Source organism: Grammomys surdaster, unplaced genomic scaffold, assembly GCF_004785775.1.
Source record: "Grammomys surdaster isolate TR1022 unplaced genomic scaffold, NIH_TR_1.0 97, whole genome shotgun sequence".
Lineage (NCBI taxonomy): Eukaryota > Metazoa > Chordata > Mammalia > Rodentia > Muridae > Grammomys > Grammomys surdaster.
The window spans coordinates 8,764,647-8,787,668 of record NW_021604576.1 but is presented as its reverse complement, the minus strand read 5'-3'; the positions used below and the strand labels follow the sequence as shown (position 1 = coordinate 8,787,668).

The following is a 23,022-nucleotide window of genomic DNA, read 5'->3' as shown; positions in this document are numbered from 1 at the left end:
TCCTTCTCCTTCTCCTTCTCCTTCTCCTTCTCCTTCTCCTTCTCCTTTTCTCCTTCTCCTTCTCCTCCTCCTCCTCCTCCTCCTCCTCCTCCTCCTCCTCCTCCTCCTTCTTCTTCTTCTTCTAACACTGATAGGTCTGGGGTAGGGCAAAGGTAAAACTTATATGGGTGATTTTGAAAGATTTCAGAAAGTTATATGGATTAAGAGTACAAATTACACACAGATCTGTCATCTACAAATCACATACATGGGTCTGAATGCAACTGCCAGTTAGGAAGACTAAAACCTCAGTCTGGCAAAACAAGCTCCCTGAACCCTAGTGGCAAGAGGCTAAGGATGAATTCTAAATGCTTTCCTCTTGCTTATAGTGACCTCAGGCTTCCTTCAGGCTTCTAGAATGAGAAGAAAATCAAAGTACACATCAGAACCACATAAGGTCATACTATAAGAACTGTGGAAAAGGGGAGATCAAAGGGTATGGATCTTTCTCCCTTCTTTACTTTTTTAGCATCAGTCTTCAAATAGTAGCACATGGATAGCCATCATCAAGTTTATCTGAAGTGAATCCTTTTACTTTTTCTGTCATCTGTATTAGCATCATGGTTATTGTAATACAATCATGTGTTTTACCTGTGCTATTAGCTTATTTTTCAAAAGGTTATTCCATTCACAGTTGTGGAGGTTTGAGTCAATGATCAAGTGACCCTACCGATTTGGGTTTCTAACAGAGGTACCAGCAAGTGATAGTATAACTAAGTCATACGCAGAAAGTGTATGACTAAGCCTAACAGCTTGTATCACAAGCCAGGGACAAAAGAAGAGAAAGAGGAAGAGATTGGCACCCACAGCCTCTTAGAGAGCACAGCCCCAACAGTCTAAGAATGTCTACAAAAGACCCATCTCTCACTAGTGTCATTGTGGGGCCAAAGATCTTTAATCCATGGCTATTGGGGTGGAGGGGTGCAGTATTTAAACTGTAACAATAGCTGTTACTCAAACCCTTCATACCACATCTACCTGCCTTACTGTATTTTAGGTGTCTTGCATCCCATTGCACCAAAGATGTTTATCTCAACATAGCTTGGAGGTTAGCTTTTCTGAAATCTAAGCCAGCCTCAGTTCTCATCGGTTACCTCCAATCCTCTCAGAGCTTTTAGAGTAAAGCTCAAATTACTTATGGTGGTCCACAGACCCTTGATGAGTGAACCTCACTTATATCTCCACCCACCCCATCTGACAGTGCCCTTCGTTAGATCCTCTTCCCAGCAATGAGGTCATGCCGTTATCTCTTTTACACCCAATGTCCATGATGCTCTGAAGGCTGTCCCTGTCCATCTCTTCATGAAGACTCTGCCAGCTTTTCAGCTCCATCAGTCTGTCTTTTCTATGATCTGCAATGGGCCACATCCATTCAAAGCACAAGATAGGCAAAGATGGTGACAAAATGCATGTAATGAATTTTGGATTTGTTGTTGTTGTTCTTGTTGTTGTTTAGATCTGAGAACTGAACTCAGAGCCATGAGTCATTGAGCTAAATCCCTCATCCTACATGTGATGGAAGTTATGTTTATTATATGTTATGTTATGTAAGTATCAAAGCAGGCAAAATCTCAGCTGATTTCTGCCATAAGAGTGGCTGGGGGAAACTCAAAAGCAGTGACATAGAGAAATAACATTCTAAGAAGACTTTGAACTATGAGTGGACAAAGTATTATGATATATTTATGGTTGGGGTGACACCTATGGAATCTGAAGATGAATTGAGGAGAGCTTGAGGGTAGTTAGAACAATGAACAAAACTGTTGGCTGTCTCCAGAGACTGAAGGTGTGAGCTCTACTGCAATAGGAAGTCACCAAGTGAACATGCAAACATTTAACACAATATTGATTACCAATAAGCTGGGTGAAAAATGAACATAGCAGGAAAAGTACGGAGAGTAAAAATACAGTCATTCAGAGAGGATGAGGAGGGCATGTCTCACCAAGAAGGTCATATCCGAGCAAGGACCTGACTTAAGTGTAGTGGTTGTGTAGAGGGTGGATTTTCTGAGAAGAGGGCATGGCCAGCAATTTGGTACATGCGCAGCATGTAAGTACAAGTTCAATGAGGCCTAGGTGACTGTAGCTGAGAAAGAAAGGAGGGTAGACAGAAATAAAGCCCAGAGATCCTGCAAAGCTAGACTGACACTCCACACCCAGTAGAATAGACACTCACTTTTCCTGGAAAAAAAAATCTCACATACCTATGCTCCTAACCAAGTCTATACCAATTTTAGAGAAGAAAAGGAAACTATTTTCATAGTGTTAACACATATCCTACCCACTACACACAACACTGAGGATATGAGATGACAGGACAAAAATGGGGGCTGGAGAGATGGCTTGAGAGGGCAGGGGTGTCATGATTAGATCCTATTCTTCCTCTCAGACCCATGCTCCCAGAAATAAGATTCAGACTAAAAATATATTTACAATACCTTGGCCATATAACTAGGCTCGACTCTGACGAGAATTATAACTTAAAGTAACCCATTTATTTTAATCTACATTTTGCCACGTGGCTAGTTATCTGTGCTCAGGTACTGTGCATTCATCTCTTTACATCTTCCTGGGTGGAACTCCCTCGCCTGATTCTATCCCAGAATCCTTTCTCTCTCCCCAATGCCCCACCTCTATTTCTTGCCTAAGCCATATGTCATAAGCTTTTTAATTGACAGACAATTCATCCATACAATGCACAAAATATTCTTCTACACAGGGAACCAGAGTTTAGTTCCTAGCCCTGACTCATGGTGCTTACAACTGTCTATAACTCCAGCTCCAGGGGATCCCTTGCCTTCTGGCCTCTGCAGGCACACATATGAATATACCTACACACACACACACACACACACACACACACACACACAATTTAAAAATTAAAATAAATCCCTTTAAAAAGTCATTTTTAAAAGAACCCTTAAAGCAATAGTTAGAAAAATAACACACCTAGGTTCTTACTATAAAATATTCTGGGTATATTTGAAGTTGTTACCCCTACTTCCAAGATCAGTAACCAACAAAATGAATCTATCAGTAGTTTCCATCAGTGACTTATCTGATTTTTCAGGCTTGAGGACCTAGAATAGCCATCCAAATTTGCTATGAGGAATTTGTTCTCCAAATGAAGTCAGCTTTGTAGAAAGAGAAGACTTAGCAATTATGAGAATAGAAAAGGTGTGTGTATCTCTTTATGTATGTTCTGAATCCTGAGCCCCTTACTTACCCATGAGAAGGGTTCAAAGAAGAGCTTGAGGCTGAGAACTTGGGGTCCACAGCTCTGTCTCCATCAGCATTGCCGGAACAACCTCTTGCCTCTCACTCTCCTTTCCTCGGAAAAAGAATCTCTGACTCTAATAAAACAGAGTAGATAAGCTGAGGTCTATATATGTAAGAAATCTCCAGGCCTGTCTCTTCTCTCCCAGACCATTTACTCTTCATGGGCTTGGGTTCCCAGCCTCCTATCCATGATCAGAGACAAGCCGTGTGACTTTTTAGCAGTCCTGTTTTGGCAGATTCATCAGCAATAGCAATATCACAAAGCAATGGTTATTAATCTTTCTGAGTATTTTTGTGTTAAGTGCTTTGCATGCCTTGTATAATCATTGTGAGTGTGTGTGTGTTTGTGTGTAAAAATAGCTATTATGATCATTTCCATTGTACAGATGGGAGAATCAACATTAAGAAAGGTTAATTTTGTATATTAAAAACACATCATTGGTATTACAAATCTGGGACTAAAACCTGGTTTTGTCTGTTCCCCCAAAGCCTGTTTTCAACCATAGGTTTATAATGTTGCCCTAACACAGCCAAACTAGAATCATGTCTCCTCACGTTGCAAAGTAATGTTTTCCAAAATATAAATTTCACAGGTGTGTGACAGAAGATGCTACCATGATCAATACTTGAAAATGCAAATGCAATCATTATATTATGTTCACCTCAGAACACAAAGGCTTGATTGCATGAAAATGCTGCTTTTATTAGTAAACAGGAGAAGGCTGAAACCATCTGCAATCTCCATATTGCTTTATCACTACTGGTTTAGAGAATGAAAATTTGATCAAAGCATCTCCTTAAAAATTCAGTTTCATTTATATTTTCAGTCCTCAAACATAAATATGGCAGTGATACATATCAGGGACATTAAGGACACTTGTATAAAATGGGATTGAAGTTTGTATTGTAATTCTCATGTTCACCCAGCAAAACGTGAGTAAAGGAAAGAAGAAACAACAACAAACCCCTCACAAGACTTCAGAAGCCATAGCTTAGCCAAATGCCATCAAGCAAAATAGCAAAATCTGACATCCGATAGCAAGTATTCAAGAGTTATATTCTCAATCAAAAGCATTTCTCATGACATTATAGCACCAAACTGAGCACAAGTGCAAGACTGTAATGTTGTGATGCATATCACTTAAAGGAAAACAGTGGATTTTTTTCTTGACTTCTTTGATGTCGAACAAGACATCCAGCTGCTTGATGCTCCCATGTATTTCATGATGTGGGAGAGTCAAAAAGAAGAGTGATGGTACACACATCCCAGCACTACCGAGGCAGAAACAGATGAATCTCTTTGAGTTCAAGGGCAGCTTGGTATACAGATTAAGTTCTTGGGCTACACAGTTCACTCCTGTCTCAAAAATGTTTACATATACATACATATGTATATACATATATATTAAATAAGACATAGACATAATTTTTAAAATAATAAAGTAAGTATTTTTAAAAAAAGAACAGTTACTGAGCTGGCTAGTTTTACATCAACTTGACACATCTAGAGTCCATAAGATCCAGCTGTAAGACATTTTCTTAACTAATTTCTTAATGTATTGTAGGTGCCCCTGTGGGATGGGGTCATTTATCCTGAGATGTATAAGAAAGCAGACTGAACAAGCCATGGGGAGCAAGCCAGTTAGCAGCATCCCTCCATGGCCTCTGCATCAGCTCCTGCCTCCAGGTTTCTGCCCTGTTTGAGTTCTTGTCTTGTTTGATGAGGAACTGTGATATGGAGGAGTAAACCAAATAAACCCTTTCCTCCACAAGTTGCTTCAGCCATGGTGTTTTATCACAGCAATTGTAACCTACACTAAAACAGTTGTATGCCTCTAATTCAGAAGGAGGCCTTGCCTATTGACTGCTTGTATCTTCTTCTGATATGCAGCAGGCCATACTTTAGCCTAGCCCATGCAGAAAAACCAGCATGTGTACTTCTGGTTGTCAGAAGTTGTGTGCAGAGCACCCTTCCCAGGCTATTCTTACTGATAGAGAGGTCTTATTAAGTTCTCGCTGTAGAGAAGCATGCTGTTCACCAGCAGCATATGGCCTACATTTTTGAAGACTTTGCATTTAGCCATCTCTTAATTTTTCAAGAAACTTAAATTTCTTCAAATTTCAAAGAACAAAGTTATATTCAGATATTCTTCCATGTGTCCCTCCCCCCCAGGAATAAAAACAATTTATCTTATATTTTAAGATTTAGAAATTGCCTAAGCAAAAATCAGAGGTGACATAAAGATCCAGTTAACACCTGGTGCCAATCAAAGAATGCCACCTTTCATGAATTATAGATTCTTGCAGCACAGTTTCAATCCTGGCTGCCTACCTGAAGGGTCAAGGACATTATAAAGGAATTTCCCTCTAGCATATTCTTTCTTTCTCATGATGGATGCCTGTAACCATATTTTATTAATTCCTAGGCTTACCTTTTTTTCCTAAACAATTTAAGAGCTCAAATTTGAGCGCATCTTAAAATTAATGGACACCTTAATTTGACAGCATTGTTTCCAGTCTTAATGAAGCGTGGCATTGCCATTTTTATTTGCTTAATCACAGCCCTTGGGTCTTACCAACCTTGCTTTCTTATGATTATGCCCCAGGTATTTTGTGATACAGCATGTTTATGGGCACATTAATGAGGCAGGAAACTCTTCTGCAGTGGTATCAGGCACGGTAGTGGATGGCCAGCTTGTTCTTCTCCCCAGCATAAACGATATTCTTTGCATGGGTCACATGCTCTGTTCCTCCTCTTGGGTCCTGGACAGTGACTGACACTTGCTCTGGCCTAGCATCACCTCTATCTATCTAAGGATGAGCAGTTCTCACTGGGACACCAGCTATTGATCGCGATCGTCACCAGCAACAACCTACAGGATGACTTTATCCTTAAAAATGTTTTATAAGTCTTTCCAAGACATGTGACAACTGAAATTAAACTAAATGATGTAAGGACCAAAAGAATGTAAGGACCAGACAAGCTATGTGTGAGAAGACCAGTACAGAAAACCTCAGATATTTTTAAAATTCCAGACCCTGGGACTTTGCATGTCAACTCTTATTTTGGAGTGTTTCTGTGGAATTGTGGAGACTTTAAGGACAGTATGTTAAGTAATGTCTAGACTATTATGTCCAGAGTATAAAACAAGTAAAAATGTCTCCTCTAACTCATTTCTACAAACTGATATGCCCTGACTTCCACAGCAGCTTCTCTGGTCCACAGACTGCTTTATCTGCTCACAAAATTCTTTAAAGCTAAGCACAGGCATTAACATAGTACTTCCAGAAAACAATGGAAATCAGGTGTGGTGTAGAAGGGTGTGACGAAGGAAAACAACAGTGTTGATTGATGTATCAGACATTAAAGGTGGGAGGTAGGAAGTAAAACTAACCAGGAAATAAAATAGGGTGGCCTGTTCAGGGGCAGAAGCATGGTCTATTTGGGTAACTGAGCATTTGTCAGGGGCTTAACCTTTGTTGTTGTGTTTGTAAGCCCACATGAGTTCAAAGGGGCAGGGGAGGAGGCAGGAAGCCAGTGGATAGAAGAGAAGCAAGGCAGATCTAAGTATGGATCATGTCTGTGTGGCAACCATGAGGATATCTGAGGTGAAAAAGAAATGTATGGAGGAAGCTAACTGTACGGCATTGGAACAGGCCCCTGAGGTAAGTGGCACTGGAGTGTCAGACATTATCAGAGGACACGGAGAAGTTCAGAAGACCAGCATGAAAGGAGAATTGGAATATGACATTTGGAAAGTTTCTCAAGAGGATACTGTCAATAGGACAGCAGAGCAGGAGCCAGGTTTTAAAGGTTAGCAAGTGCGTACCTAAGAAAGACCACAAAGACTGGGGATTTTTGGTGTTTGGTTTTTTTGTTTTGTTTTGTTTTTTTTTAAGCCAAATTTTCTAGAAAAGCTACAGAGAAGAAAAGTCATGTGTATGAAGTCCTAACTATTTTGCAAACCCAATTACTGTGTTCTTAGCAAAATCAAATGTTCACTTGATGTGTTTCAAGATTTGTTGAGGGCCCACTCTGAGTACATGCTCTAATTTCAGTATTTGGAAGGCAGAGGCAGGAAGGTATCTTTGAGGTCGAGCTGAGTCTGACTGATCTACATAAAGAGTTCCAGGACAGCCAGGGTTATATAATGAGACTCTGTCTAGGAAAAAGAAAAGATACCCCTAAACAGACATATATATTACAAAACTACCCATTTTCTCACCGAAATAACTGATTCACTCTATAGCAGCCGTTCTTCATGGTCATGATGAGGGCTTGGGATTGCCACTTTCCCAGGACAGGAAGAACATTCCGGTCCTGGCTTCGTTCTTGCCACTCAGCAGTTGCCCTTCTAAAGTTTACTGAAAACAACTTCTCTGCCAGGAGCTCTTGCCCATGCTCTATTTATTGATTTTAGAAAGCTGTGCCAAGCAGCCATGAGGACAGAGCAAATTAGCAGAATATAGTGTGTCACCCAAAGCTCTCAACTGACCTAGGTCCACAGTGGCAAGTCACCAATGCTAGCAGATTTAGGGCACACCAATATGAATTTCAGCTGATTTTTTTTTTTGGCAGCTCTTCAAACTTCAAGCTTAATCTCATTAGTTGTTCTATATACACACAGCCGGTTTTATGTTGGTGTCCTGTTCAACACCACATTAAAATATACTGGTGTGCAGTGTACTGGTTATTTCTCTCATCACTGGAACACCTGACACAAACAATATAATTGAGGAAAAGTTCCTTTTCCCTTGTGATTCAGAGGTGTCCATCCATCACAGTCCTGGATAATACAGAAGTTTATACCACAGTGGCCAGGAAGTAGAAAGCAGAGGGAGAGAGAGGGACAGGAAGAGGCCATGGACAAGACGATGTAGAACCCAATCCTGATGACCTTTACCTTCCAGTTTAGTTTTTCCTCTTAAGGTTTCCAGCATTTTCAAAATAGTATCACCAGCCAGGGACCAAGTATTCAAAACATGATCCTGTGGGGGATATTTGATAGTCAATCATATCAGGTACTATTCAGTTATGTTGTACTCTTTCTGAAGAGGCAATTATACCTCAAGCTAGCTTTCTCTTCCTCTAATGTCCACAGGCTATATACTTTCTCTTTTAAAGGCTCAATTAGTTCAAAACTATGTCCCCATAAAAACCTGCATACCACTGTTCTAGTGCCTACATTGCCAAACTCAGAGGCAGCCATGATATCCTTCAGCAGATGAATAGCTAAATAAACGATAGCGTACAGTAGCTACTATTCAACACTGAAACAAAGTATGAGCTATTAAAAGAAAGGAGAAAAGTAAAAAAAAAACTTGAATGCATATTATTTAGTAAAGAAGGCAAATCCAAAAAGTCCACATGCTATATAAATTTAACTAAATGACTTTATGTAGCTGGTAGAACCATGCAGACAAGTGTAGGTATCAGTGTCTATCCATCAGGAGAGGCAGGGAAAGGGAAATTTTAGAGCATGGGACATACTCTATATGGTTATATGTTAGCATGAATCTAGATCACTGTATGTTTCTCCAAACTCAAAGGATGCAAACTAAGGATGAACTCTAACATGAACTATGGACTTTGAGAGATAACAATGTGTCATCGTAGGTTCATCATTTGTCACTCCCTTACTAATTTGGTGGGAACATTGATGACGAAGAAATGTATATACACATGTTGGAACAAGACATAAATGGAAAACTGCTGAACAAATTTTCCTTTCAAACTTTAGCTTTCATAAAATATATTCATTAATTATTTTCAAAGCTCAATTACTAATATAAGTGATCTGTGGAGTTTTTTGTTTTGTTTTGTTTTCTCAAGTACTAGAAATGATGATATAAGGCTGTCAGCAAGAGAGGCAGGGTAGCCACCGCAGGCCACATCTTCACTTCCTGCATGTCTACCCTCAGTCCCAAGTCTTGAGCCTCTCCTTTGAGAGCTTGCAAGCAGTGGTGCTGTTTGCACACTCAGTGTGGCCTGGGCTCAGATGATAATAAAGGAAATCCTGGCTTATTAATTTGCATGAAGAATCTGCCTTGCAGGGGACGAGGAATTGAGCAGTTTTTCTACAAATTTTTCAATAGGAAAATGACCTTGAGCAGAAGAGTGAGAGACTGAGTCCCATATCTACGTATCCCTCACCCCGTCTCTGTACCTCCTTGGCTGGCAGGTCCTGGTGCATTACGTAAGCACTGTGAAGTAGTGTTCACATCAGTGCAGGTATGCAGGAATATTTTCTATGCAGGTACTGTAGGAATTAAACGAGAAACTCACTCAAGATGCTTCTAACAATAAAACCCGTATGTTGAGTAAGTATTTATTATTGCTGTGTAGAAATCAAACTCAGTTTGGTGTCAGTAGCATCAGAGAAACAGTGGTCTGATCGGCTGCTAATGCATCAGTATTAGCTTCTGTATTATTTCCCATGTGGAGAAAACTTCTTGTGTTCAGAGTCCTAAAACATTTTATTTAATTTTAACTTTATTTTGTTTAGGGTTTCCATTAATTTATTATTTTAATTTCTTACCCAAGTCCTATGTTCAGATAATTTTCACCTCACCCTCCCCCAACTCCCTCTTGAATTCATGACTCCATATATGTATAAAATATATATGTATATTATGTGATATATATACATATATACCTCTATTTCATTTAGTATTGTTATTAGTGATTGTGTGTGTATGTGTGACTATGTACCTATGTGTGAGTGTGTGACTGTGTAACTGTATGCATATGTGTACATGTTCATGTGTGTGTTCTAGTGTGTGCATGCACTTGTGTATGTGGTGCATGTGTTCAGGGCTGACCTCTTGGGATTGACTTACCCATCAGGGAGTTCATCCCTGAAGAAAACTGACTGTCCCTTTCTTGGCAGCCACTGCCAGCCTGTAGCTCTTTATCTATGGGTGGGACCTTGCAAACTTTTCCACATCCACAGGTCATGTCAGCTGGCATGGTCGTTATTCAGATCTTGTCCAGGAAACCATTTTGTTGAGCTCTCATGGATGCAGCTTTCTTGTCATGTCTAGCTGGTTGAACATCTATACTTTAGCTTGATTTCTTATTTTTTTGGTTGTGAGCCTAGCCTTTAACAGCTGAGCCATCTCTCCAGCCCTTAATCTCCTTTCTTATGGCTTGAGTTTTCACACTTAAGCCTTTGCCTCCTTCAGAATACACTTTAAAAGTAGCTTCTTCGTACATTCTCTTCTAGGTATCGCTTTTGATTGTACTTGTCATTCTTCCTTTTTGTGCCTTGAAGGACATGTTTGTTGGCATGGGGAGCACACTTTCACACAACATTTGCTCTTTGCTGAGACCAAATTCTTTTTCTAGAAATTCTACATTTGTGACTTTTGTATAATCACACATAGTAATCATTTTAAGTCCCTCTACACACTAGTATAAACAGATTTCTTTGAGAGACAGAGGGTATTACAGTGTGGATTGTCACAGTGGGAGACTTCTGATATGGCACAGAAACCCTTACGCCCTACTGTCATTACTTAAGGAAGGTGATGTCTACAGATTGCTATTTGGTCTCATGAGAGATGCAAAATTGTGGAGGATGAATGTTGACTTCTGATTGGGAGATTCTTTTTCACCTTTGAGCACTGGCATTCTAGTCTCTGGAATGAGAGAAATGGTAATTGTTCCTTTTACTTCTCAATATTTTGTCAGAACAAAACTATAGTGAAATGGCTAGTCAGTAAGGGAACAGTATTATTCGTTACTGAAAAGCAATACTGTGGACAGTGTAAGGCCTAAGAGATCCTGTACTAGCTCCAGAGAGGTAGCTCTTGATCACTGCCACAGGATTTTAGAATTATTCAGAAAAGAAATCTACCTGGAAAATCAAGGACTGACTTTGAGAAGCCAGTAACATCAATATAATGAGTCTTTACATGAGGCCTAAATGACATTAGTATCTCTTTGTCTGTAGGTGCAAGAAGCCACTATTCAGTGCTTACTCATGAGAAGCTATTGACAGACAATGGGACAGGCTAGATGGTTTATAAGGTAAAAACTACTTACTACCAAGTCTTATGACCTGAATTAGAGCTATAGGATCTACATGGTGAAAAGAAAGAATCAACTCCTACAAGCTGTCCACTGATTCACATCCTCCCTCTCTCTCTCTCTCTCTCTCTCTCTCTCTCTCTCTCTCTCTCTCTCTCTATCACACACACACACACACACACACACACACACACACACACACCAATTAATTGAAGTGTGTTTTTAAATTTTTAAGAAAATTTAAGGAAAAGGAAGCTATTATTAGACAACAAGACAACCGAACCAGGGTACCTCAAGGAGAAAATGAATTAGCTTTCCAACAGCACTGCTCTTTTCAGTGTGTACACTTATTTATGCATGTGCGTGCGTGCGCACGCACACACATGCACACACACACACACACACACCTCACAGTACCAGAAGCAGCCCTGGAAGTCTGCTGCTCTGCCCTGACCTCCTTCAGACAGAACCAGGTCTGAGGCAGGAGCTGAGTCCTCAGCTGGGATACTTGGGATCTACTTTGATTTTTGGACTTACTAGGATATTCTTGCTGTGAATCCCAGGCTGGTACTAGCTGGTGACTGAGTAAGACGGGGTACATATACCCAGACAGTTGCAAGTGAAGGAAATCTTTGTTCTGAGCCTCCTCAGAAGCCTGGGTCAGGCTTTCTTGCCAGTATTATGGGCTGAGGTTCTAATCAGAACATCCTTGTGCCTCTTCATTGAGAAAGGCCAGAAATTCACTCCATTTTGCCTCCCCCAATTCCTTCAACTTCATTCTTTGCCGGTGTTTCCCAGTGAACCTCCTCATCTGCCTCTGTTCTGGTGTCTGCTTTCCCGTAGACCAGCTACCACATCTACTCACTGCTCCTTTCCTAATTTTACATTCTTCTAACAAGTCTTAACAGGAAGGTCAACGTACTACACAGCTCAAGGAATTCTGAGTGAAGAGTGTGTCCCAAATACTGCAGGATCTAACTGCCGTAGCCTTGCATAGCAATCATCTTTGGGAAAGGTAGGAGGTCTTAAATGACTTATTCTGAGAGCCTTCTGGATTACATCCACAAATGAGATATTCCAGAACCATATACTTTTTGTGAGTTTCTGGTGCTCTACAACCTACAGGAACAAAGCCAAGCAAGGCTTCATCAGTGTGGGCCGTCTGCTGGGCTGCTCTCTTCTCAGAGCATTCTCAGCGGTGGCAAAGCTTTTTCTGTAAGGGCAAATCTTATCTGCAACCTTTTTCTATAAACAACGAGGTTGTACATATTTTGGACTTTGCAAAATATTATCTGTACATTTGTCTTAGTTAGGGGTTCTATTGCTGTGACAAGACGCAACGGCCATGGCAATTCTTATAAAGGAAAACATTTAATTGGAGCTGTCTTTCAGTTCAGAGGGTTATCTTATTGGCATCATGGAGGGAAGCATGAGAACATTCAGGCAGACATGGTGCAGGAGGGTAACTGAGAATTGTACTTCCAGATTAGCAGGCAAGAGGAAAAGAGACAATGGACTCGGCTTGAGTATTTGAAACTCTGAAGCCCACCATGAGTGACTGAACTGAGAGTTCCAACAAGGTCACACGTACCCCAGCAATACTGCCACTCCGTAATGACCAAGCATTAAAATATATGAGCCTATGGGGAGGCCATTCCTATGCAAACCATGACAACAGTCATTCAATTCTTCCATTGTAGTACAGAAACAATGAGAGATAATCTATACCATGAACCATCTTGAGTGTGCTCTAGCAAAGCTTTCCCTTAGTTTCCATTTTATTTATTTATTTGGTGGGAGGGGTGGCATGCATGCTGCAATACAGGTGTGGACTTCAGAGGACAACTTGCAGAAGTTAGTTCTCTCCTACCATGTGGATTCTCAGGATAAAAGTCTGGTTGTCAGGCTTGGCAGCAAGTTCCCTTACCGTTTGTAATTGATTGTTAAATTTAATCTGTCAGCTTGACACAACCTAGAGTCACCAGGGAAGAGAGTGTCAATGAGAGCTTGTTGAATCAGGTTGGCCTGTGGGCAAGTCTGTGAGGAATTGTCTTGATTGCCCAAATTGATGCCTGAAGATCTTGCCTGAACTGAACTTGTGAGCCTATGAATGCTTTCTCCCTACTTTGATTTTTGCCAAGGTATTTTATTCAGAGCAACAGAAACAAAACGAGAACTTTCTCTGAGCCATCTCGCTGACCCATAACAAGGCTTTTGTATAAAAGTCCATTAAAATTGTATTTTTATATAATGTTTATGTGTTATAAAAATTACTTGTTCCCCATTTTTTAATTGGATAAGAATATAAAAAGCATTTAAAATCACACACACACACACACACACACACAAAACAGATGGTGATTAAAATACAAAAGGACACAGAGATCCTAAGGAATCTCTCCAGAGAGATATGCTCAATACAGACTGTGACACTGTGACTTCCCTTTGTCTGTGGGGATCTAGGCCATCCTTGATTGGAAATGGTGACTTTTGGAGAAGAGGAGGTGCTCAGTACAAATTTCTCTTTGTATGCTAAGCATGCAGGTACATGCTGTGACTCCAGCACGTGGGAAGCAAAAGCAGGAATGTCTGGAGCTATACACCAGCCTGGTCTGCAAGATGATATTTCTGTCTCTGTCATCTTTATCTCTATCTCTGTAGGATATATATATATATATATATATATATATATATATATATATATCAACATCAACCTGGTGTGTGTGTGTGTGTGTGTAAAACAGAGCTCTCTTTATATCCTTGTGAGTGTGAAGCTTATAACTGCTACTGAAATCAAAAAACAATTGTTGCCAATTGACTTGCTAGAGATCTGTGAATGTTAAAGATCTGTATTGTGGGCTAATCCCTTCAAGTAAAACACCATGGCTTACACTCGAAGAGGGCTTTTCTTTCTTTACAGCTTCCGGCTGCAGGTTAAGGGACATTCTCCATTGCTTGCATCTGACCTCAAGACTGATTAGGGATTAGTCCTTGGATTTGTTTTATATTTATTTGCTTGCTTATTTGGGGTTTTGTTTGGGCGGAGGGGGGAGTTTGTGACACACACACACATACGGAAAGAGAATAAAAGAAAAATATCCCCCAACTTTCCACCTTGTACTACTGAATTATACATGGTTGTGAGAAGGCAGTATTTGGTAGAATTTGATCACTGTTCTCAATGCTGGACCTTCCTTCCCCAGTCTGACCTTTCCTATATTCTGCTGGAGTTACCATTGGGATTTAAGTGAAAGGGCAAAGCCTTTTTCATGAATATAGAAGCAGCACAAAATTCTGCAACATCTACTGGTGAAAGAAACCCAGACCAGCAAAAGCACCAAGTACAACTTCACTTGTTCTCAGGAAACTTACGGTCACATTCTGAGCATGAAACTCTGGAGACCGTACTAAAATCTGATTTAAACAAAAGACTGTACTTCTGTGTATCTCATGTACTTATATATGGAGACAGGATACGATTTACTGAATTGTTTTCTTGGCACAAGCCTGAGAATTATCTGAATATCCATTAACTGGTGACTAGTTTGAATAGTTATAATATATCCAAGCAATTAGAACATCAAGAAGCTTTCTTTTTTTTTAACTTTTTTTTTGAACATGAGATGCTTTTTTACAGCATGTTTTACAAGGGGAGGGGGTAAGAGGGGCCAGGTGGTGGAAAAGTACAGAATCTTCTTGGCCTCTGCCTTGAAACATGTCATGGTCTATATGGTACACTGCCTTGAATTCTGATCTACCTGCTATTCTTCAGAAGATATGGTACACTGCTTGAGTTATGGTCTCCCTGATATTCTTCAGAAGATATGGTACACTGCTTTGAGTCTACCTGCAGTTGCCAAGCAGGATCTTGCAGTTGCCAAGCTTCAGGGGACATTGTGCAGGTGGGGAAAGGTAGGGGGTGAGGGTAAGGGCGAGGGTCCTGGCTTCTGGCATCTCCCCCCTCTCTGTTTAGTTAGAGAAGGTGTCTTATGATCAATCCCAACTATGTGAGTTTTGAATTTGGATGTCTAATTATGGGGGGTCTTAGACAAGTTCACAACCCCAAAACATTGATGTGAGACGAGTCACATCGATGGTCGAAGGCTTTAGGCTGTCGACGATGGGCAACGTCAAGGGACTCTGATGTGGGTGAAAGGAGGGTGAGAGCCCTGTCTTAGGCCATGTAGGCTGCACCCACTCCCAGCACCACGCACTCCTTTTCGGCTGCATTGGGTGGGCCCCTGGGAAGTGGACCTACAATAATCCCGTCATTGGGCTAACTCACAGCCATCCTAGTCTCTTGTAAATGTTCAAGTTACCAACCATTTGTCAGTTTGGGGTGTAATATTGTCATAAAGGAAGGCTCCCCAGTGTTAGCGGCCATATCAAGGGTGGCCTTGGTTTAGGAAAAAGCCAATTTTTGTTGGGGTGATCAAGAGGCCAAGCTCTCTAGTGAGAGAAACGAGGGCAAAGCCAGGCATACCAGGAACCCTTCTGGAGGGTGTGGAAGTCTAGGGGTCGACCGTAGGGGGAGGCAGGGGAGCTGGCAGCTGTGTCAGTCTCCTGCGGAGTCACTTCTGGATCCTCTTCAATTTTCAGCTGATGGTAATGAACTTCAACCGTCTTCTTGATGGCAGAATCAACCTGGTTACGAGGACAACAGGTCGCAGGCGACGATCTTTGTCTCACTCAATCTTGATGTCGTGCTTACGTCCTCTCAATGAGGGTCCGTCCGGAGGGGGTCCGTGCCTCGAACCCCACGTCTGGGCACCACTTGACCGGCGGGTCCTAGTTATTCGTGGGGGCAAGGAGGACTGCAACCTGCTATTCTTCAGAAGATATGGTACACTGCTTTGAGTCTATCTGCAGTTGCCAAGCAGGATCTTGCAGTTGCCAAGCTTCAGGGGACATTGTGCAGGTGGGGAAAGGTAGGGGGTGAGAGTAAGGGTGAGGGTCCTGGCTTCTGGCACATCTGGATTAGAACTTCTAACAGCAGGCATCACGGGTGATTCATTTTTACCTGGGATACTGCATGAGTTCAAGCTCCTGGGAGTCCCTGTTTCTCTCGGTTTTCTGGGGTTGGGTACAGAGCTGCCACCTGTGACCTGCTCTATGCTCGGGCCCAGACCAAGAAGCTTTCAAATAGAAGAGATACGCATGTCTGAACTGACAATTTACAAGAAGTGGTTTTGTTTGTTTGTAGACAGAGTCTCTTTATTTAGTCTCTGGAACTCAGTATGACTAACCTTGAACTTGTGGGAGTCCTTCTGTCTCTGACTCTTGAGTTCTGGGATTATAGGCATGCACCACCACACTAGCTTTCTATATGATGAAAATGTAAAAGATTATGAACGTGTAGAGAACTGGCACTGCATGTATGTGTGTGTGGTACTTGTGTGCATGTCTTTCTATTCATGATTGTACCCAGAGATTATTTATAGAGAGCCACAAGAAAACTCTGAAGGGAACTGGAGACCAATTCAAGAATTTGAAAGATGATTTTTCACTGCATGACTTTAAAAAAATGTTATTATTATTTTTTATAATCTCTTTTTTTAACACTCCAGTCGTTATCCCCCTCCTGGTCCACCTTCTGACTGTCCTTCATCCTATTCCTCCTGCCCAGTCTCCAAGAAGATGGCCCCACCCATCCCCACCTTACCAGACCTCCTCATTCCCTGGGGCCCCAAGTCTCTCAAGAGTTAGGTGCTTCTTCTCTCACTGAGGCCAGACTAGGCAGTCCTCTGCTGTATATGTGTTGGGGCCTCATATCAGTTGGTGTATGCTGCCTCGTTGGTGGCTTAGTGTCTGAGAGATCTTGGGGATCCAGGTTAGTTGAGACTGCTGGCTTTCCTATGAGGTTGCCCTCCTCCTCAGCTTCTTCTAGACTTTCCCTAATTCAACCACAGGGGTCCCTGTGAATTAACTTCAGTTCACTGGTTGGGTGTAAGTATCTGCATTTGACTCTTTCAGCTGCTTGTTTGGTATCTCTGAGGGTAGCCATGCTAGGCTCCTGTATGTAAGCACACCATAGGATCAGTAATAGTGTAAGGCCTTAGAGCCCCGCCTTGAGCTGGATCCCAATTTGGGCCTGTCACTGAACCTTCTTTCCCTCAGTTTCTTCTCCATTTTTGTCCCTGCTGACTGCATGACTTTTATACTGTGAATCTTACTGTATACAGATATGACCTTTTAATATAAAATAAAAAGTGATATATTCTTTCCAAGGGAGATCTTACAAAGAATCTAGGGAAATAAGACAAAATGTGTATTTAATAGAATATTTATTATTCTACTGTTTAATATGTTTCCTTTCTAGTCAGAGATACTGAAATCACCCTGTGAAAACACAAGTCTTAATTTTAACCCTAAAATAATCTGTAATACACTCAGAAATTTTCATTCATTTAAACTTAGAGTCAGCTCAAAAGACTAATAGGAAAGATTGTCCAACCTAGACTGATACAACATACCATCTCTTTTGAAAGAACTTTATCTTTCTTTTCCTCTATTTTTGTTTCAATTCATTTTTAATAATTTTATATTAATACATTTAAGTTATTTAAAATTAAGTATACTTCATATTCTACCACATAAAACATGTTCACATTTTTAGTTATAAGTCAGCTTAAAAATTCCCTTTGTACCACCGTTGTGATTTTTGTTGCCTTTCTTTCCACATATAGGAATCCTCAAATGCTTTGTGACATTATTTTACAGCTTTATCTTTGAATAAGTGAAATCAGATGGAATGCATGATATCATCCTGTCACTTGCTTTTTCAATCAACACTATGTTGATTGGAAATGGAAGCACAACTTCCTCTTACAAATTTACATATCCTCTTCTTGAAAGATGCTGTTCTAAAAGCCAGCAATGAGGACCGCTGCACAGAGACTCCCACTGCCAAACAATCTGAGTTTAATCTCAGGAAGTCCTAAGATGGAAAAGAGAACAAACTCGTGGAAATCTTCCCCTGACCTCCACACAAACACCACAGAGAGCATGCCATACCAACATGAATGCAAAAATAAATAATAAAAATGTAATTTAAAATGTTTAAAGCTTCAAAGGGGCTGGAGTGACTGCTCCACGAATAAAAGATCTTACTTCTCTTGCAGAAGATTGGAGTTAAGTTTCCAAAATCTAGCTCAGGTTGCTCACAACTTTCTGTAAGTCTAGATTCAGTGGACCTACTACCATCTCTGGAACTTATGGTCACTCCCACTCACGTGAACATACACAAAAATAAAAATAAATCTTTCTTTTTAAAAATCACCAGCATTCTTCACTGTGATTAATCTTTGCATTTCAAATTGAAAACTAACACCCTCCATTTCCCAAGCTGTAGAGTCCCTCTGCCTCCAAATAGCAATATTCAAACCATTTATTTTAATTATGTCATTGCCAATAATAATGGGAAAATAAGAAATACTGAAATAAAAAGCATGGAAAATTATGGTATTTAAAAATATCTAATAAGTTCAGAGAATGTGGCCCCATGCTACAATTCCTCATACCCTGGCCTGATAGAGTTGGTTGCTGGAAACCCTATTGTCAATCCTATTCTGTTTGTGTTTTGAAAGCAGAACTCAAACACAAGTGAACCCAACCAACCATCGTTCCTAATAAAGCGAAGAAGTCCTGCCAATCCCATTTCTTGTAACAAGGCTTCATTAGCTAGATTCTTGTAAGTATCATGCAGGACATAAAATAGATGGGTCTTTGGTTTAAATGAATGAGTTGATCTTTGCAGATGTTTAGACAGGGAAGATCTTATTTTGCCAAAGAGCTAACCAGTAAAAAACACAGAAGGATGAAGAACTTGTGCTGTTAATAAAAAATTCCTTGGCTTAAGCATCAAGTCTGCCCCCTGTCCAGTTCATTGAACATGGGCACGATTCCTGACTTCTACTTTGATCTGTTAAAACAGTCTAACTCAGGTGGTTGTTTGAGCATTAAGAGCTAGTCTGTAATGTGCCTAGTAAATGTTAGTAGCTATTATTATTGTTATTCAAGACCTTCATACTCACAGGGCCCACTTGGAATCACAGTCGATGAAGAGAAATGAGCCTTATACTTCTTCCTGAGAACTTGTCATTTAGATTCAGTCAATACTCTGGGTTATCTAGTGATATTCAGTTTTAAGGGCAAGCTGAGATAAAAATCCATACATGAATATAGGTTCAAAAGTTGACATCTCACTTACGTGCAGTCCCATAAATTTTCAGGATTAGAAAACCAGTGTCATTACTTTCAAGAAGCTTAGTGGATTCCATTGGAATGCCAACTAGAGAATCAATATTTTCATAGCACTGAAACCTGCAGAGATGGCTCCTAAGGCTGAGAAATAGGTGGAAAAGTCACTTGAACCACTTACAAATTGTCTATGAAGACATCTATTGGCCAACAAAGATGTTTATTAGAGGTGCTTATTTTATAAACCAGATAATACCTGTTTGCAATCATACTGATGCTCCCAGAAGTAAGATATTAAAATAATAACTGGAACACTTGACACACTGTAGAGAACTTCTGACCACAATTTGTTTTTAGAGGAAGAGACTTCTTTTACCATATTATCTGATTGTTGTTTCTATTATTATTATTATTATTATTATTATTATTATTATTGTATTTATTTACTTTACATCTGGACCAAAGCATCCCCTCCTTTATCTCTTCCCAGTCCCTCCCTCTAACACCACCTGCCCCTATCCAGCCCTTCTCCCTTTCTCCTCAGAGAAGGGAAAGCTTCTCATGGATATCAACCAGCCTTAGCATATCAACTTGTAGTGAGCCTAGGCATCTTCTCTTAATGAGGCTAGACAAGGCAGTTTAGGTAGGGTTGAGGGATCGAAAGGCAGGCAACAGTGTCAGAGACACCCCCTGATCCTTTTGTAAGTAGTCTCACATGAATACCTAGCTGCATCAATGTTACATAGGTGCAGAGGGCCTAGGTCTGATTGGCAGGTCAGTCTCTATGAGCCCCTAAGGGACTACGTTAGATGATTCTGTAGGTTTTCATGTGGTGTTCTTGACCCCGCTGGCTCCTTCAGTCCTTCTCTCCCTCTTCTGCAGGGTTCCCAAAGCTACACCTGTTTGGCTGTGGATCTCTTCATCTGCTTCCAACAGTTGCTGTGTGACTCTTCTCTGATGACAGTTATGCTAGACTCCTGTCTGCAAGTATAATAGAAAATCATTAATACAGTCAGGGGTGGGTTCCCTCTCATGGCATGGGTCTCAAGCTGGGACAGTCATTGGTTGGCCATTCCCTCAATTTCTGCTCCATTTTTTATCCCTGTACCTCTTGTAAACAAGACAAATTGTAGGTCTAAAGGTTTTGGGTTGGTGTCCCAATCACCTGATTTAAGAAGATGGCTGTTTCAATCTATTGTCCTAGGTATCTAGCTTGTCCCAAACATAGAACTTCCCCCATTTCCATTCCAATTGTTGTTTCTTAAGACAGATTTCTTTTCTCTGTGTAGACAAGGCTGACCTCAAACTTTTCATCTTCTTACCTCAGTCTCCAGAGTGCTGGGAAAACAGGCATGAGCCACCATTCCTGGCCCATGGTGATATTCTGATAAGTAGTGTCTACAAATTGACATTGGGCTTCCTTCGGAGTTCTCATGTGAAGAGGCTACCTTGTTCCCTCACGAACACACTTGTTAATCACACTCATAAAATATTAGAGTTCCTGACCAAACTCAGTGTGGGGGGAGAAAATGATAGACAGGAATTCTAAGACCACAACAACAGCAACAACAGCAAACATCCCAAAAGGAAAAGAGAAGAAAGCACTGCTTTACCAGCATGTTAGGATTCAGGAAGCCATGTAAAAGAAATTCTATGCCTCTCCAGAGCATTCACACACAGTGAGTTAGATGCTTTCCTCACTCGGATGTGACTCATATTCTGGAGCTTGAACATTATGAGGATTGGTAACAGAGATGGTACAGTCCTGTGCAGTGTCTTCTGAGACCTAGTTGATACTTATCTGATGCTGTGCGCATGCTGGAAGCCATCTAATTAATTCACTTTAAAAAGTCTGCTGCTGCCCCTGATGAGCTATGGATGCTCTGTGGGATGGCCCTACTCCTATGCACACTAGCAGCACCAAGCAGAGTTAGTGGCTTTTAAGAAGTATACATGAAGTCGGGAGGGGAAAGTGGTGGTGGGAATGTGAGAGGAGTTGAGGGCAAGGACTAAGAAGCAGGTTTGATCGAACCTGGTAATATTCATGTATATAATTCTGAAACAAAATTCTGAAGACCAAAGCTGTAGTAGCTAAGCTCTTTCCATTTCAGTTTCTATTGCCAGAAAACAGGATGTGGAAAACTTGACATCTGTAGTATGCTCAGCTTTCCTCAGGCTATATATGATTTTGTTCAAACACATTAATAATTACAGTTAATTCTTTAATAGAAACAGCATGAAGTTATCTGATTGTGATGAGCTGATGCGGGACTCTTATTGAGCCAGCTGGTCGGACGGGACTCAGATTCCACGTGGAAAGATTGTTAAGCACATGTGTGCCCTTGCCTGATGGTTAGGTGCTCTTGAGATATAACATTGGCACGCTACGCAGTTACTTCTTAGATTCACAGCTGTAAGGTTTTTTTGTTGGATCAGTTGTATTTCTGACTACTGTAGTTAATTCCCATCCCCACAAAACCCATCTTTAGCACTGGTGCCAATACTATACTTAAACAACCTGAGAAAGGTCAGTTCCTTAATGATCACACATGATGTGATAATTGTAGGAAAATTTAATACTATTCAATTAAGATCTAGATTCTCCCAAGCCTTTTTGAAATTTGTTATGGTCTGGGATTATCATGTTAGCACTGGCCAGTCTCAATGTACTTCTGCACATTCAACCCCTAACTAGGAGATTAAATTTCTTCTAGACACATCTCTTTGCTTCTAAAATTTTCCAAGTAAGTATGACTTAATTTTGAAAACCAAATAAAAGCTGTATCCCATAAGAAGGACATTTCAATCCATTTTGAGGGAAATGTATGCTTATTCTAAAACTCATAACAAAAATAAAATCCACACAGGAAGGATGGGAGTGAATTTGAGCCATAAGACAAAAAAAGCTGATGGCACATTTGCTAAATATTAATTCTCTACTGAGCCATGAAATGGATTAAAGTTCTAAAAATAAATATTAATAGGAGAGTTTCTGCCAATCCCATCCAAGAGAATACATTTTAATAGTAAATATGTCAAGTGAGAATGTCTTCTCCCCGTATTGAAAATAAGCTAAAACTTCCTTTTAAAATGAAATCTTTTACTAGTTTGAGTTAGTATAACCCCTGCACATTGGTTACCTTTTAGCATTGATTATTTGGGAATGAGAGTATGTTCTTCACCTTCTGATCTTTTGAGAAAGCTCTGTGTACATCCTGTCAAACATCTGTATGGTGCCTGTGTTTTGATGAACATCTTGGTAGCTTTAATAAACAAATTTTGTCTCCTGCATTTTCTACGACACTTCATGGCTTCATTTTAAATAAACTCTTATAAAGAACAATGGAAAAGGTGCTCAAGATTCCACAACTTTAACAGATTTATCATTCTCCTTCTTGATTTACAAAAAAATTAACTCATATTTCTAGAGGTAATTACAAAATTTATATATTCATAGAAACCCGGCACACACA

At 40.4% G+C, this 23,022-nt stretch overlaps 1 pseudogene; it reads right to left on the bottom strand.

The window, feature by feature from the left end:
- LOC114631632 overlaps positions 1–10,288 on the bottom strand; it is a 42,594-nt pseudogene extending 32,306 nt beyond the window's left edge.
- Between the last annotated feature and the right edge of the window lie 12,734 nt (positions 10,289–23,022).